This window comes from Vombatus ursinus, unplaced genomic scaffold, assembly GCF_900497805.2.
Source record: "Vombatus ursinus unplaced genomic scaffold, bare-nosed wombat genome assembly UNPS02015411.1, whole genome shotgun sequence".
Classification (NCBI taxonomy): Eukaryota; Metazoa; Chordata; class Mammalia; order Diprotodontia; family Vombatidae; genus Vombatus; species Vombatus ursinus.
This window is the reverse complement of record NW_020955189.1, coordinates 302,436-314,203: the sequence shown is the minus strand read 5'-3', so window position 1 is coordinate 314,203 and position 11,768 is coordinate 302,436. Positions and strand designations below refer to the sequence as shown.

Here is an 11,768-nt window from a genome sequence, read left to right as displayed (position 1 = left end):
AACGACCAGCCTATTACTTCAACTAGATACTGGGATGGATCTGCCATCTCATTAATCAATAAGCACTTATTAATTGTCTACTATATATGAAGCAGGACAGCTAGGGGGCGCCACAGTGCACAGAGCACCAGGCCTGGAGTCAGGAAGACTCGTCTTCTTGAGTTCAAATCTGGCCTCAGATGCTTACTAACTGTGTAACCCTGTTTGCCTCAGTTTCCTCGTCTGTAAAATGAGCTGGAGAAGGAAACAGCTAACTACTGCAGGCTCTCTACCAAGAAAACCCCAAATGGGGTCATAAAGAGTCAGACACGACTGAAACAACCGAACATACACTAAGCACTGGAGATACAAAGAAAAAACAAAACAGTCCCTGCCCTCCTGGAACCTACATTCTGGCAGGGGATGTGAAATATGCATAGAGTCCTAGACGGAACAAGCAAAACAGATGCCAGGTGAACTTGGGGGAAAGGAGAGGTTTGAGCTATTGGGGGAGGGGTGCAGTGTTGGCAGACCAGGGAGTCTAAGAGGTGGAGGTGAGTAGGGCATGGAGTGCCTTCCAGACAGGGGGAACAGCCAGTGCAAAGGCATGGAGGCAGGAGATGAAGCATCACATATACAGAACCACAGAGTACGTAGAGAAGAGTGATGTGTCACGCATGACGTCAGAAAGCTAGGACGAGCTCAGGATGCTTCCGCAGCATCCCCCACATCTCCCCACAGATGGCACCCAATAGGCTGATTAACAAGTTTGCTGATTAATTGGTGCCAGCACTTATCTCATTTTGCCCACTACAATGGCCTCCTAAATTGTTTCCCCATTTCTAATCCCTATCAATCAGTTCCCATAACAGGTAGAGCCCTAGAGTCAGGAAGACTTGAATTAAAATCCAGCCTCATAGAATTTCTTACTAGTTGTGTGACCCTGGGGCAAGTCACTGAACCTCTTCCTCATCTGTAAAATGGGAATTAAAACAGCACCTACCGCTTGTGAAAATCAAATGAGATAATCGTGGTAAAGTGCTTTTCAAATCCTTCAGACGCTATGTAAATGCTGGCTGTTATTACTATTACCACAGATAATCAGCACTCTGAGGAGCTGCCGTAACACTGCTAAGATCTAGTTCTGATCATGTTATTTCTCTCTGCTCAGAATCTGCAGAACCTCCACACTGTCTGGATGTTGACAGCCCTCCACAATCTGGCTCCCACGTATCTGTCCAAAGGCAGTTTATACGATTCCTCCTCTGACCTTCCGTGTCACAGACTGACCTAGTCCATTCACCAAACTGATACTCCACCCCCATTTGTGTGCCGGCCTCGCCCTGTGTACATCCCTGTCTCACTTGCCTCTGGGAATCCCCAGCTTCCTTTAAGATTTAGGTCCTCGACCTCAAAGCCCTCCCCTGATGTCCCTAGTTAGTACTTTATCTCTTCTCAGATTTTCTGGTATTTACTTATCCCTTTCTGTGTTTTACCCTAACCTTCCCTGCAATGAAATGTTAGCTCTCTGAAGGCAGGGATGGTTCCATTCTCATCTTAGAATCCCCTAGTGTTCTACATATTGGGGCCACTTAATTACAAGTTGGTCCATTGGATTGGATGGGGATTTACCGAGGCACAAAGGGTGAAGAAAGAGGATGACCCAGGAGCCGTGATGTGATCCTAAGAACTGCCCACACAAGTGACAATGAATGAGAGTCTTAACTCTTAGGTGATAATGTGAGTAGAGAAGGGGACTGATATAACAAATAGGGAAGGGATAATGGCCAGAAGAAAGGAAAGGTAATAGATTAAGAGGAGTACCAAGCTGTTGACGATGGGAGACTGGGGTAATGACGGGGACACCAACAAAAATAGTGAGGAGTCCACTATCCTCAGAGGAACAGCTAGGAATGATAACATGGTCAGGCAGGGCTGGATGCTGAGTCATCCACTTAGAGGTGACCTGTGAAGCTTTAGGATTCATCATTCCCTGAACCACTTCCATCTGTGGCCAAAGAGAACCTGGGCTTATCGACTTCGTTGGCCCACAGGGTTCTGGTCAGCGTCCTTTGGAGCAAACTATCAATAAAGTTCCCCTTCCAGAAACTCAAGACTTTGTACTGAGGAATGAGACATGCTTCACTCCCTCCTTCCTTCCCAATCATGATGCTCACTGGCTTCCTTCCTCCCTTGCCCTTTCCCAAAGGTCACTGAAACAATGGCCCAGGATTACTGTTTTACCATCATTGCCATCATTAGGAAAAAACATTTGGCATAGTCCAGGCTTTGGGGAGTAGATGCCTTTGTCATCCTGCTCACAGTCTTAAGGAGCTTAAAGAACCTCTGTTTACCCCACGGTTAATCCAACTTGTTCAGCATCCTGTGCGATGGGCCCACTCCGGCTGGGTCCCATCTGAGTCTTCTATACTGGCTCCTCCTCTATTCCTTGAGATAAAAGGCTTGCTTTTTTTTTTTTTTTTAGGCAATTGGGGTTAAGTGACTTGCCCAGGATCACACAGCTAGTACGTGACAAGTGTTTGGTCTGAGGCCTGATTTGAACTCAGGTCCTCCTGACTTCAGGGCTGGTGCTCCATCCACTGCGCCACCTAACTGTCTCTAAAGCCTTGCTTTAAAAAAAAAAAAAAAAAAAAAAGAGGTTAAATAACCCTAAAATAAAGCTGAAACTAGCTAAGTTTTTTGTAAGAAATTAGAGAGGAACTGTCAGCCAAGACCACCTTCCCAGGCTCTGGCTTCTGACATTTTTCTAAACAAGTTTTCTTTCATTCTTTACTTACACAACAAGACTGACTCCAGCAGAGGCAGTAGATAGAGAAGAGGGCCCAGGGTGGAACATCTAGAAACATCCATGCTGAAGATGTTGGGAAACAGACCAGGAGCCAGAAGAAGGAAAAGAAGCAGATAAAGTTGTGGCAGGAGAACTGGTAAAGTGGGAATAAACAGTGACTTTCGGGATAGAGGATCTGAGTTCAAATCCCATTTAATGATGATAAGAGCAGCCAGTAAAATGTTGTTATTCATCCTTCATTTTCCAAGAGGACCAATGACATCACAGGGTGATGTCCTGACTTGCCTGTGAATCGGATTTAAGGGAGGCAGAGCTGCACAAAGCCAGCAGCCTCACTCTCTCCTCCAGTGTCACTGGAGTGCAGTGGCAGGACGAAAGTCAGGAGGACTGGCCATGGCCTGGATGCAGTGGATGACCTGGGCATCCTCAACGTCTGACCAAGCTCTACGGGGGCCACAGCGCCTGCTTCAGCTGGTTTCACGGCCACTGGAACAAACTGTTCTCATCCACTCATTCTACCAGAAGTCTTCACACGCTTGAGGTAGACACTCCCCCAACTCACCGACGGTCCCCCTCAACCTGGGGGACAGTTTATGGCGGTGTGGCCGCTGAGCACGCCACGGCTTCTCAGAGCCACAGGTGAGGGCTGTGTGAAGGGAGACACCAAAGGTGGACAAGCATCCCTGACAAGTCTCAGCAAGCCCCCTCACACCAGTGGCGCCAATCCTCCTGCACACCTCGCACCCCAAGGCTTCTAAAGGACCTTATAAATATTTTCTCATTTCATCCTTCCAATGATCCTGGAAGATGCTATTATTATCCCCATTTTATAGAAGGGGAGCCTGAGGCAGACAGCAGTTAAAACACTTGCCCAGGGTCATACAGCTCGTGTTTGAGGCTGGATTTTAATTGGGACCTTCCTGACCCCAGCTTTGTCTGTGCTACCTTGCGGCTGATTTCTGATGTTCATTACCAGCTGGACCTTGTGCAAGCCACTTAACATTCACGAGCCTCAGTTTTCTCATCTGTATAATGAGAGGGTAGAACGAGATGGACTCTGAGGTGACTTCCAGCTCTAGGCCTAGGTCTTTTGTCTCCAAAGACAAGAAAGAGGACAGGATGCAGGTGACAGGGTCAGATATTTCAACCATGTAAAGGGGTTAGACACATGGGTGGGGAAGCTACGACCTCGAGGCCATACGTGACCCTCTAGGTCCTCAAGTGTGGCCCTTTGACTGAGTCCAAACTTCACAGAACAAATCCCCTTAATAACAGGATTTGTCCTGTCAAACTTGGATTCAGCCAAAAGGTCGCACTCGAGGACCTAGAAGGCCAGCATTAGAGGAAGAGGAGAATAGGAGAGAAAGCAGATGTAACTGGTGATTCAGTGGTCACTAGGGACGAAAGAGAGAGAGAGACAGAGACAGAGACAGAGAGAGAGAGAGAGAGAGCAGTTTCAATAAACCAGATTCTGAGGCATGGAGGACACGGCATGTGGGAAGGAAAAGTAGAGGCGAGCTGGGATGGTGGCTAGATGAAGTGCCTACTAAGTGTGCGGCACTATACTGGGGCCCAGGGTACAAGGATAAAAACAAAACAGTTCCTGCCTACAGGGAGCTTATACTGTGCTTAGGGGAAACAACAAGTACTCAGAGAAGTCAATCCAAAATCCTTCCTTTGCAATCTGGTCTTTGATTTCATCAGAGTTGAGTCAGGAACTCCAGTTGATGCTAATCAGTACATGAGCCCTGCAACTTCAGAATTTTTAGACTCCAGTCATTAGATTGTAAGCTCCTTGAGGGCAGGGCCTGTCTTTTGCCTCTTTTTGTATTGCCAGCACTTAGCGCAGTGCCTGGCACATAGTAGGCACTTAATCAATGCTTGCCGAATTTCTTGAATTAAAGCTGCCTGGTGTGCTGAGAGCTTCCATGATCTGCCCAGAGTCCCCCCAGCCAATGTACGTCAAAGGTAAGACTTGAACTCCGGTCTTTCCGATTCCAAGGTCAGCTCTCTATCCCCTCTGCCATAGTTTCCTTCCAATACCAAGTAAATGTTGGAAGTTCGGTGAGAACTGGGAGAATGAACAAAGGCGTCTTCTTAGAAGTGTCCCTGGCTGAGCTTTGGGGGCATATGGGGCAGATGAGTGAAGAGTCAGAGACAGGACTCCTAGCCTGCAAACCTGGGTGACTGGAAGAATGGAGGTCTCTCTCCATAGAAGCACAAGTGGTTTGGGGGGAAATAGAAACGAGCTTGATTCCATTCCATTCATTCAACAAGCATTTATTAAGCACCTACTATAGGCCAGGCTCTGTGGTAGGCACTGGAGATCCAAAGATAAAAATGAGACCATTCCTGCCTTCAGAGAATTTACGTTCTTCTGGGCGATATGATGCATACCCGGGCTAGTAAATAAAAGATATACACAAAATTAAAATGGTGGGGGTGGGGGTGGGGGTGGAGACACTACTCCAGAAACCAGACCTGTAATTTCATTGGTGTAAGGAACTCCCAGGTGAGAAAACTCCCTCTGCCGATGCAGTCAGCCCCTTCTGTTATAGTCTTTAAAAGTTGCCTTGCGCCTTGAGAGGTTTAAGTGATTTGCCCAGAGTCAACCAAGCCAAGTGAGTGTCACAAAGGGAGAACCAGGTCTTCTTGGCTTTGGGGCCAGCACGCAATTCTCTTGCCTATCTGTGGAATTCAGGAAAGGGGACTTGTAGGGAACGCCCTTGAACTAAGTAAGTCTTGGAGGAAATGGGGGAGAGCATTCTAGGCATGGGACACAGCCTGGTCGAGGCCTCAGAGGTAAGAAGGGAAGGAATGTGCACAGGGGACAAATACTAAATAGGCTTGTTTGGCCAAAAGATAGAGCGTGGGAAGAGGATAGGTCATGTATAATAGTCAGCCTGGGGAAATGCGCTGGGGCCAGATTGGGAAGGGAAACCAACTGGGGCTTGGCTTCTGATTTCACTGACACAGGGAGCGCCCAGTTAAGGAAACTCTTTCTACCAATGCATTAGCCCCGTAGCTGCAGCTTAAATTCTTAGAAAGTTACCAAAGGAAGCTGGTTGGTTTTCTTCCACTCTAGAAGCTTCTCGAGCTGAGCAGCATGGTCAGTCCTATCTGGACGTGTTGAAATGTCTCTGGAACATCTAGGTGGAGTTATCCAGCAGGTGGACATAGATGGAGGCTGCAGCTCAGGAGGGAGACGAGGGCTAGACACAGAGGTCCAAAAGCTATCACCTTCACAGTGATAGCTGAACCACAGACAGCCAGCAAGATCACCAGAAAAGTGAGGGCAAAGAGAGAAAGGGGCAGGACAGAGGACAGGTTAAAGATGAATGATTAAAGCAAGGAGCCATCAAACAGGTGAGAGGAGACCCACAGCAGAGCAGCATCACAAAAACCCAGGACGGGAGGGGCAGAGGAAACAGGAGCACCTACTGTGTGCCACACCCTGGGCAAAACTCTTTATCATTATTACCTCATCTGATCCTCACAACAACCCTGCTGCCACTACCTCTATTTTAGAGATGAGGAAACTGAGGCAGACAGATATTAAGAAACTTGGCCAGGGTCCCACAGATAGGAGTGTCTGAGGCCAGGTCGCTCTGACTCCATCCCGGCACTCACCACCAGCTCCCTCTGGGAGACAAGAGGACAAGGCTGCCAGGAAGGAGAAACCAGTCCCAAAGTGGGTCAGTCAAGGGTGTCAGATGCTGCAGAGGTCAAGAAGGAGGCCTGAGGAGTTAAAGGACCACCCACAGTCACAGCGGGCTTTCGTCAGAGACAAGACTTGAACCAGTTGGTCCTCACTCCAGAAGAGGCTAAAGCCGCTCGCCGCACCAGGCCACGGCGCTCTGGTCACCCCGCGTCGCTAGAAAGAGCAGAGGCAGGGCCAAAGTCAGGACCAATGGATGAAGGCCACAGGAGGCCACGTCTGGCTCAACATTCTGACCAACGAGTCATCCTGAACCAGACGGGCCGAACAACAGAAACCATCCACTCCAGTCTCTACACAGACAAGGAAACCAGGTCCAGAAGCAGTTAAAGGAATCATCAACAGCCACAGATTTAGTATCAGAGGTAAGACTCCAGGCTGGACGCCCATCATGACTGGGAGAAAGAGAAGCTAAAGCAAGGAACTGAGATCCCCCGATAACAGAGTTCTTGGCGGCCTGGGCTGCATTCGGAGAACGTGGTCGCCCAGTGCCCCCTTCTCTGTCCTGCTCAGACCACGTCAAGAACGCTGTGGCCAGCATTAGGGGCCACAGCCGGAGAGCGCCCAGAGCCGGGCCGCCAGGATGCTCAACATCTTTTAGTTCACGCCAATTACGCTCAGGGGATGTCTAACCTGGAGGGACATGATGGGCGACTTCAAATACTTAAGGAGTTGGAAAAAGGGCGAGTCGTGTTCTGCTCGGCCCTAGAGGGAGACTTGGGAGCGGTGGGTGGAAGTTTCCGGGAGGCAGACTGAGGCTAGATGTCAGTGACAGCTTCCAAACGCTCACATTATTCCAGAGTGGGGCTGGCTCAGAAGGCGGTGAGCTTCTCTTCACCAGAAGTCTTCAAATCCAAGTGGGATGATCACCCGTCGTCTTGTTCAGGGGCAGCTTAGCCTCAGTGGCCTCGTGGTTCCCGTCTCAGTCTGAGACTCTGTGGTTCTGGGAAAGCCACAAGGCCTTATCTTTAATGAATTCCTACATAAAAATAACACGGAAAAAGTAGCCCCCCCCAAAAAATAAAAAAGGACTCATTAGGATGAAGCACAATTCAGACCAGGCAGGCAATTATGAAAACAACCGACAACAGACAGCAGAGCAGTAAGAAACCTCGTGGCGTGAGATTAAATCAATGGTAACAAAATAGACCTTTGATAGCTAATAGGATGCTTAAAATCAAACACACCCGAAAGGAGGCCTCTGGGGTCCAGAAACATGTCCTGCTCATATTTTCACCACCATTTTTCTTCTGCACTGAAGAGAGTCTAGACCAGTTACAGGAGCCTAGACACGTAAGCAGAAAAGACCATGAGCTCACCGAGCCCAGCCTCCTCATTGTCCTGAGAAGGAGGCCAAGGCCCAGAGAGATCATGGAGTTTGCCCCTGGTCATACAGGCAGGGAGCAAAAAGGGAGATCTGAACCCACATCCTTCCAGGAATGGATGGAGTCTTCCTGAAGGAGAACGAAAGCATCTTGACGAAAGTGAGGGGCAGCCATGCATCTGATGGAGATTATATCGAGCCTTCCTCAGTAAAACTGGGGGGGAAACAATAGTTCCCTTCCCTTCACCCCTCTCTCGACCCCCAGTCATGGGGCAGTCGGATGGTCCTTAGTCCTGCCCCAAACCCACAGGGTGGCCAGGCCCCACGGGGAAGCCAGGTGGAAAGAGCAACATGGCTACTCATGAGGCCTGGATGGGCCAAGTCACCGATGAGGGTCCTGCTGGTGAGATGGGAGGTCCACCAGGTAGGCCTCGCCATCTTGGCTGCCGCTGCATGCTAAGGTTCTTGGGGCCTCCCCATCTGCCCTCCAGACCCCTGAGCACTGCCATCTGACCTGCTGATTGATGCACCCTAAGCATACCTGGTCTTGCCGTTTGACCTGATGGTGTACCCAATGACCACTCAGACTTTTGTTCCCTTATAGCTGAACCTTCCTACCTGCACAGTCTCCCCCTTTTAGAACAAGAGCTCGGGAGAGCAGGGGCTCACTTTGCTTCCTAACCCCAGCACTTAGCACCGTGCTTGGCACAACGTGTAAAGTGCATATAAATGCTTTTTCGTTCATTCATTAAAAATCATTTGCCATAGCTTCAGAAATTCAATCTATTGCAGTAAAGACAAGAAAGAGAAGTTAAGGGAACAAGCATAGACAGAGACATTAAAATGGCTCTATTTGCAGAAAATATGATGGTATATATTTAGAAAACCCAAGAGATTGAACAAAAAAATATACATTGAGATGACAACTAGCTTCATCAAGACAGCAGGGTGTAAGATAAGCCAAAAATTCATCCGCGTTTCTAGAAAAGATGAATACCACTCAAATTAATTTATAAATTTAATATAACACCAATCCAGATACCAATAGGCATTCTTATAGAAATAAAGTGACAACAAAATTTATGTGGAAAACACATAAGCAGATGAGGACATTAAGGAGCACTGGGGCGGGGGGGTCAGAAGGAAGAGAAAAAGCCTTACCGTGAGAGATTTCACCTCCCCCTACAAAGCTGTCATTGTGAAAGCTATCTATGTTTAGACTAAAGCTGGAAAAATAAATATGGGGGGCAGAAAAGACATTCCAAAAAGAGAATAAAAAGTTTCCAGCAGAGGAGCATTTAACAAATCCTAGATGACATAACATTGTGCACAGGACTCATTATTCGGTAATATTTGTGGAAACTGGACAGCTGTGAAATGATAACTGGGATTAGATCCCCATCTGATGCTATAGATACTAGAATACTTCCAAGTAGATCAGTGGTACAAATATATAAGAAAAGAAAAACATGTTAAAAATTATTACGAGCCAAAATGACACATCTATCATATTTGTGGAGACAAAGGAAACTCTGATCCATTCAGCAAACCATAAATCACTACAGAAAAAATTGATGAATTTGCTTATATAAAAGAGATTTTGACATTCAAAATGTAAAACAAATTGACATAAATTTACAAAAGATGCCATTTCTTAGAGGAAACATAAAAATTGTCATGTTCAAACTCCCCAGTACACAAACAAATGTAATTAAGAACAACCCTAATACACCACCAATTAAACAAAATACAGTTATTCCTTCCACACGGCAACTTTCCCCATTGCAGTTTCAATATATTATGAGTCAGCGTAAGAAATTAAATGGGAATTTTGGGGGAGTTTTACAGAAGCCACAGATGACATGCAAAGGCCAGTAGACAACACACATAAAAGTTTAGAAACTCAGAAATGCATAAAATATATGTATAATATTGTATAATATCAACATATTTTATCTTTTAATACCATAGTAATTCGGACATCTTCTCTAGTACGAAGGGAGGGCCAAAAAATTTTAGACGGATTTTTCCAGCGCCCCTAACCCTTGCGATGTGAAGGGATAACTGTGATATGGAATGTTAAGATCCAATGTTGGTGAAGCTCTGGAGAAACAGGCCACTGTGACACAATCAGAACAGAGCAAAGCCCACAAAGCTATTTGACCCGGGTCTATACCCCAAGGTTGCCAGAAAGGAAATAGAGAAATCCATCGACTTAAGTACAATCACTTTCTTTGCTGCAGCAGCAGAAGGCCAGAAATGACCCATGTTGCCAGTGGCTGGTTCACAGGAGAACAGCCCTAACTATCCGAGTACTAACAACAGAGACTGCCTTCCCAAGCATCACTTCATGGCAACACCAAACCCAGAGGCCTTTTCTCCATCCCCGTCCTTCTTGCCCTCTCTGCAGTCTTTGCCACCGCTGACCCCTTCTCCTCTCGGTGCACTAGCATTTCTCCTGGACAGTCCTTCCTCCCTGGGTTTTCCAAACATTGCTCTCTCCTAGTTCTCTTCCTACCTCTGTGGCTGTTCCTTCCCATTTTCCTTTTCTGCATCATTACACTCGTACCACCCCTGAATTGACAGATCCCAGGTCTGATAGGGGTGATATCCTTAGGTGTGACTCCATGCAAGCTAGGCTGGTTTTTCCTTAAAAGGTATTGATACCATCTTTGTAACCTAACTGTAACTTAAGGTTCAGGTCACTGACAGAGCTTCCTGGTGGCTCAGGTACAAGAAAGCCAGGAAAAGGCAATTCTTCTCACAGGCTTCTGACCAGCAGACCAGAATAGGCAACACCGAGGAAAGAGAAGTCACACCAAATGAATCAATGTTGCATCTTTGCTAAATAGCCATTCCATGCTACAGCTGAGCAAACCTCTTTTGGATCACTGATGGATAGACTACCAGTCTCATTTCATTCCAATCTAGAAACTGAACTATCAGACTGTCGCGAGTGAGCCCTGGCCTACTACCTGGACCATGGCCACAGCCTCCTAACTGATCTCCCTTCCTCCAGGCACTGAATACTCCAATCCATCCTCCAAAGGTGCCAAATCGATCTTCTTCAGACAGAGGTCTGACCACGTCACTCCCCTATTCAAAAGCTCCCGTGGTTCCCCTCTGGCCTCCAGGACGAAATATAAACTATTTGGCCTTTCAAGTCCTTCCTAACCGGGCTGGTCTCTCCAAACTTGGTTTGCCTCACTCCCCTTCAAACACGTTACATTGCCCGGAGGGACCTGCTTGCTGTTCCCAGGTAGGCTTTGTCACTTCCCCCACTGCCACCCAGGACAAGCCTCATCCCTGGTCCACATAAACAGGTCTTCAGATACTTGAAGACAGATCGCATGCTCCCATGCTCCAGCCCGAGTCTCTTCCTAGGCTGGTTGCTTCCCAGCTCCTTCACACAGGTTGCTCTCCTGGGACTGCTCTCATTAATCATTCCTAAAATGTAGCCCTCAGCAGTGAACACTGACCCTGAGATCTAACCCAACCAATGGAGACGGCACTGTGGACATCATTTCCCCCATCCCAGGCACATCTTCCATGTCCTGTACTTGGGAAATCTGATTGTATGGACCCGAGCACAGAACTTTACAAGTATCCATATTAAGTTTGTTCAAGCCAACAATTCTTACAGCACCTTACTGTGCACTGGGTTGAAAAATACAGAAACAGTCTCTGCCCTGAGCCTGATATTCTACTACGGGGAAGGGAAAGGAATGAGGAAAGCTCCACTCAGATCAGGAAAGACAAAATAATCTAAGGAGGAAGAGAGCCCTAAGAACTGCAGGCTAAATACTATTTTCTCTTTATTCTTTTCATAGTTTTTTTCCCTTTTGTTCTGTTTCTTCTTATACAACATGACTAATAAGGAAATATTTTACACGACTGCACATATATAACCTGTATCAAGTCGTTTAGTGTCTCAGCAA

At 47.2% G+C, this 11,768-nt stretch overlaps 1 long non-coding RNA gene across 1 annotated transcript; it reads right to left on the bottom strand.

The window, feature by feature from the left end:
• Positions 1-5,270: 5,270 nt before the first annotated feature.
• Positions 5,271-8,120, bottom strand: LOC114032277. Its single transcript, XR_003567820.1, has 3 exons — positions 7,694-8,120; positions 5,841-7,449; positions 5,271-5,476 (listed from the first exon to the last, which is right to left on the bottom strand). It is a non-coding gene; the product is annotated as an uncharacterized LOC114032277 (long non-coding RNA).
• Positions 8,121-11,768: the final 3,648 nt, after the last annotated feature.